This window comes from Vigna unguiculata, chromosome 3 (assembly GCF_004118075.2).
Source record: "Vigna unguiculata cultivar IT97K-499-35 chromosome 3, ASM411807v1, whole genome shotgun sequence".
In the NCBI taxonomy this organism is placed as follows: Eukaryota; Viridiplantae; Streptophyta; class Magnoliopsida; order Fabales; family Fabaceae; genus Vigna; species Vigna unguiculata.
The window spans coordinates 23,447,125-23,453,318 of record NC_040281.1 but is presented as its reverse complement, the minus strand read 5'-3'; the positions used below and the strand labels follow the sequence as shown (position 1 = coordinate 23,453,318).

Sequence of the window (6,194 nt, the reverse complement as noted above, 5' to 3'; positions counted from 1 at the left end):
GCCACGTAGGCGGGTAAAATTTGGGTCAAATAAGTGAGGCATTCTATCATTATCCATAAATTTTTGATACCTTTTTTTCTAATTTTTTTGTCATTTCAAAATTTTTAGTTTTTGTTTATATTCATGCTTTTATTCCACCAACTTTACAAATTTTGACTTTTTTGTCATTTAACTTATGTTATTCAAAGGATTTATTGTATTAGGTTTTTCAATCTTTGTATTCGCAAACCAATTCCTCAACCGTTATGATGGACGTGTCTGGATTGATGAGCATTGTGTTGCGAACAGATGATAGAATTCAAATTCATATTTCAGATTTCCAAATTCAGATGGCGCAGACACTATTTCTAAGAGACATGATGATGGACGTGTCTGAGTTGGTCAGAATGCACTCTTATTTTAGTTTGATTTTTGGCTGGTTGAAGCTATGTATTAGGTGATTGGATTGAAGAATATGTATTTGCTGTAATGAACCAGGTAACATTTTTGGAATCCAGTGTTTTTTTTTTCATTTATTTTGTACTCCTTCAACTTGTATTTTCTGATTAATCTAATAGTTTAATTTTTTGTAGTGGTTGAAAGTTTGTTCTTTAATGGTGTTTTCGGATTAAGGTTTGAGCTTTGCAATGTCATTCATATAAATCTCTTCGTTCTACTGTGTATGAAAATTATGTGTTTATCTTTTTTTCATTAACGTTTCAGGGTTCTATTATCCTTCATTTGGTTTCTTTAGGTTAATTTACTATTATATAAATCAAGAATCTTTAAACCCATGATTTTTTCGAGGATATTGTCTTCCCACATTTCTAAATGCACTTTCTCCATCTCCATGACGCCAACACTGTGCAAGTAAAAGAGTTCTGAGGATTCAAAATTCAAAATGCATTTTTTTTATGAAAGAGTTTTTTTCTGCTTCTTATTTGGTTAACATCAATTTAACATAAGGTATTGTTCATACAGTAGCTTGAGTTATCCTTCTTCTTTATCAAAGCTTCATCTTCTACATTTTTTTAACCAAATTTTGTTTTCGTCTTTGCAGGTCTTCTTCATCAAAAGGGTCTTCTTATTCAATGAACATTTGTTTTTAGGTATTCTTCAACCCAATGTTTTTTTTAAGGTATCTTCGTTTTCTTTGTTTATAAGGTTTAATTTTTATTAGTTTCCTATTTTATTTTAAGTTTGATTTTGATCATTTTTCGTAATTTTTTGTTGTTGTTCTAAAATATGAGATTAAAGGCCTTTGGGTCGTGTGAGAATTAGGAATATCTCCCAAAGGTCCTTCTAGGGTTTAGTTGTCAAAGTCGCTACTATTGTTGCCCGTACGATATCTATGTATTTTGTTCTAATTCTTACTTATGTATATGAAAAAAAATGAATTACTTTGTTTTTAATGTGCTGAATTTCTAATGCTGAAAGAAACGAGATTGCTATAGTAAGTTTTTTAATTCTTTATTACAAAAGTAGAATAATACATTTAGACCATTTTTGTTTATTAAGTTTGTGCTTTGATAATCCAATGCTTTGTGTAACTTTGTTTATTGTGCAGTACGTTGCAATTAAGCCTATGGATGACAAAGTACTGACAAAAGTTAAGGAAGCAGAGGAGAAAATTAAAGGTGGGATTTTGTTCCCTCAACCACACAAACGAAGCCTCAAGAGGATGAGGTTGTTGCTATTGGTGAAAGAAAGACATTTGGGAAGACAAAAGTATATGTTAATGTGAAGGTAATGTTGCTACTATGTTAAAGGTTTTAAACCTTTAGTGGTCTGTGTTTAATTTTCTGAGGAAAGAGTGAGGTTGTCTCCTATTGATATTTTGATGTTATGTGTTGTCTTTATACAAATTGGTGCACGAGTTGTGAATTCGAAATACGCTGGTACTAAGGTATAATTCAATGGTACAAAACATCTTATTGTGAAGGATGATGACATTGTCAGTATCCTTGAAAACTAATGACATCAAGGATCTTAAACCCTTGAATGACAAAGTCCTCATAAAGGTATTACCTTTGCTAATTCCAATGTTTGGATCTTTAGGTGGAGAGTGATATTAAATCATTCGGCAACCGTGTTTATAATGATATAAAATAATTCTCTTGATGTTTTTAGGTTCTACTCAGATGGTAAGTTCTGTTAATCTTCTTATACATATAAAAGCATAATCGAAAGGCATTATGGTCCCTTGGGAGGCATCAATGTTTTTTATTTTTGCATTGTGGTCCCTTTAATTGATTAAATATTGAATGTAGGTTATTGAAGCCAAGGAAAAATCTCCTGCTGGTATGTTACTTACTAAGGCAACAAAGGAGAAACTTTCTATTGGAATACCAATTTTATTCGATCTAAAAAGATATTCTAGCTATATCACTGATTAAGAGGATTATCCTCAGGCCCAATTTATCTACACCAGTTTTATTCCATCTTTTTTTCATCATGCTCATCTATTAGTAAAGCACTTTGCTTTTTTATCTGATTCCCATTATATCTTTTGCTATAATCATCTATTTCTATTGTGACATTCATTATGACATAGATAAAAAAGGTTAGTTATGCATTAAATCCATTTTTGATTATAGCTAATTATTTGTGGTTTAGCTTTCAAATGTTGAATAAATATTTTTCTTTTTTTATTTTGGTTCTTACGTTCAAGTTAATGGTTTGATTTTTTTTCTTTTGTGTTATTTTTAGGTTTGCTGAGTTAACCATCGAAGAGTTTAGAGAATCAACTAAGATCATTATATCATATCATCTCTTTCTTAAGCAACTTTTTCATGTTAACCAAATCCTAAAGCATTTGGGTGTCTTTCTAGCTTATATTTATACAAAGATAGAAATAGACAACTCAAGTAATAATTGGGAGTGTAAAGCAGAGTGCGTAAGGGAAATGAGAAAGATTAAAGGAAGAAAGGAAACAAATGCTTTTAATTTGTAACTGATATGTTTTTGTGCCTGAATCATGAATAAAAAGAAAATAGATAATGTAATGTAGTTTTAAGAATAACTTGGCATGAACGTAAGTGTTTTGATGGCAGGGAGAAATAAGAGTGCCAAATAAGTTTGCACGAGATCATAGTGAATTACTTTGAGCTCATCTTGTTATTTTCCTTCTTTAGGTGTGGGGACAAAATGATAAATCATTGCAGGTAAGGAAAATATATTATGCATATTTTGTTTGATTTTCTTTTTTATTGTCAAGTAGCAACGCAATGGACCTTATTTTGTTTCCTTTCATAGATGTGGTGTTAATAGTTTCTTTGATATTATTTGGAGACAATTATCCGAGTTTTGAAATTTTTTTATACTGACTGAAATTTCTCAGAAATGAGTAAAAGATTATTAATGTCTATTTTAACTATCTCACGTTTTATTTTATTTTCTAAGCATTGTAGAGTTATAGAGTTGAATTTATGTTAAAGAGCACAATTTTATCTTCCAATAAAAGCAATGGTTGCAAAATCATGGGTTCATAAACCATTTTTCCATTTCAAACTTTGTAGAACCAAATTTAATATTTATTTCGTATATTTGTTAATTTTTCCGACACTAATTATGTCACAACCATTTCATTAATTTTTTAACAACGTAACAATGAATAATAAAATGAACAATCAACCTGATCAGTAGCACCTCTTGTACAATAATTAAATATATTCTAATATAATATAGTATATATTTACAATATAAAAGATACACGTTATAAGTTCATATTATAATTATCGTTTTAAATTATTAAGTTTAACTACTAAATCCAAAGTTTACATTTATATTATTAAATTTTACAATCTATATTTCACTAAAAATAAAATGGTTATTCTTAAAATAATATAGATAAATATATACAATAATATTACTTAAATAATGTGATACCCCTTTTTATTATTTCCTTCTTCTCTCATTCCAGAACACTGAAACACATACACCCCACTCCTGCCTCTTCTCTCTTTGCCTCACCACCACTCTCTACACAGTTACCCTTAATCACTCTCTATCTAAATCCCTTTCCTTACACTTGGAATAAATTCTGGAAGAGTGACCTCAACAGGACCTCCTACTGTCTCCACTCTCAGCTCCCCTCCTTCTAGGTAAGTTTCCATTACCATTTTGGGATTCAATTCCAGCTTAAACTCGAAATTTTGTTTCTGTTCTGAGTTTAATCAAGGGTTCATTCATTCCCTGTGTCTTGATGATGAATTCTTTAGGTTGAACTAAAGAATTCTACTTTTCCTCTCTGAAGTTGCTTTCACCAAAGCATTCACCAGAAAATGGTAAGGGAAGTTAACCTTTCATTCTAATTTCGCATAAACATTGTTGATTAGGGCTAGAATTGCATGAATTGGGTGTTGATCGATGAATGGGAACAATTGTGTGTGGTGAATTGCGAATTTGGCATGTACTGTGTGGTTTGCATGTGAAAACAGATTGGTATTCTGATGATTTCGCTCAGGCGAGCAGCCCTCGCCTGAGCGAAAATACCAGAAATTCACCCCCGTTGCTGCGCGAGGTCTCGCCTAGGCGAGCTGGTTTCGCTTGTGCGAGAGTCACTCTCGTCTAGGCGAAACAGTTTAGCTTGAGCGAGAATTCGCTCAAATTTTGGGGTTGCTCTTTGTTTGAAGTCTCGCCTAGGCGAGAGTGGCTCGCCTAAGCGAGACAACTCTCTAGCTCAGGCGAGATCCTCTAGCTTAAGCGAGATTCACTGCAGAATTGGATTTCTTCTCTGTTTTAGATTAAAGGAAGCTATGCTAATTGAATTGATGTGATAATTGTCTATCATGTGCGTGAGTTTTATGAATAATAGTATATGCGATGGAATTGTGTGAATTTGGTTCATCAGAGAATGTGATGGAATTAGGATTTCAAGGGAAATTCTAAAGATGATGGCTTTAGTGAATGTAAGGACATAAGGACTCATTTTGGTGGTATCCTGATGCTCCAATAACCATTAAGACTCATATAGAGTATAATGGATTATGTCGGGAGGAGTAGCAAGAGGTCCTAGTCTATGGACCCGATCCGTCATAGACGTGAAGGGAACTTACCCTGGGAGTGGTTGGGTGAATACCCCTTGTGCCCAAAACTCTATAGAGTTTGGAAACCGTCACAGGTGCGAGCCACCAAGAGCTTCAATGTCTCTTACATAATTCAGATATCGAGTCTAGAATCATGAATGTGTGTTATAATTGTGGTGATTTGAACAATTCTGATAAATGTGATAAACCTTGATTGATGCTTAATTAATAAACTGCATGATTTCTCTTAATTAAGTTAGCTTACCCTTCTTGCATATGTTTGTTCTGTGTGTCTTTCTCTTTTGCAATGATCGGCCTTAATGATTGGCGTGAGCAGACAAAAGTGCAGGTGAGGACACACCCCTCCTGGATAGGAGTTGAGTTGTGACTGAGCGTTTCCAGCAGTAGGATTCACTCTTTGTTTTGCTTAGATGGTTGGGTGTTTTGTAACCCCTTTCTTAGTGTGGGTTGTGTTTATAGACAGTACATGTATGGTTATTTTTTGATGACTGTATTGATACTTTATACCGGCCTATTCCTATCATCTGCTTTTGAATTATCATAATATAATGTTTTGTTTGATAGCGTAAAAACTATTAAAACAGGATGTTACAAATAGTATTCTAATAAAGAGGCTTATAAAGAAACTTTGTATACTTAATAAGATTATATAAATTATTATTTTTTAAATGTAATAATAATTTATTATTTTTCTTAATACATAATTAAGAAGAAAAAAAACAAAAACAAAAGATCGTGTGTATGCACGAGTTAAGACCTAGTTGTAAAGAAAAAAATAAAAAGAATTATGATCGTGGAAGAAGAAAGAAGAAGAGATAATTGCATCCTTATGTTATCTCTCTTAATCTGATTTCGAATACACAAGTTTACATCCATTAGTTCTTTTGGTAGAAAAAATGGGGTTAAAATTAATTCCTATTGCTTGTTTTTTTTTTTTTGTTAATTTCTAGTCTGGGTTGTTTTTTGAAGTTCAATTTTAAAATTTCAAATTTTTGAATTCTTTCTTATGTGTTGAACTTATATAGGCTAGTGTCTTTATCCAATCATGAAATATTTGTTAGAAATGATGCATTATCCTTGCAATGGCACATAACTATATTATTATGTAGTATTTCCTCTGAACTTTTTAATTATATTGGTACTACCACTATTTTTAGTAGTCATTTT

General features: G+C 32.0%; 1 pseudogene; it reads left to right on the top strand.

Moving 5' to 3' along the window:
* The first annotated feature begins 248 nt into the window (after positions 1–248).
* LOC114175182 lies at positions 249–2,375 on the top strand (annotated as a pseudogene).
* Positions 2,376–6,194: the final 3,819 nt, after the last annotated feature.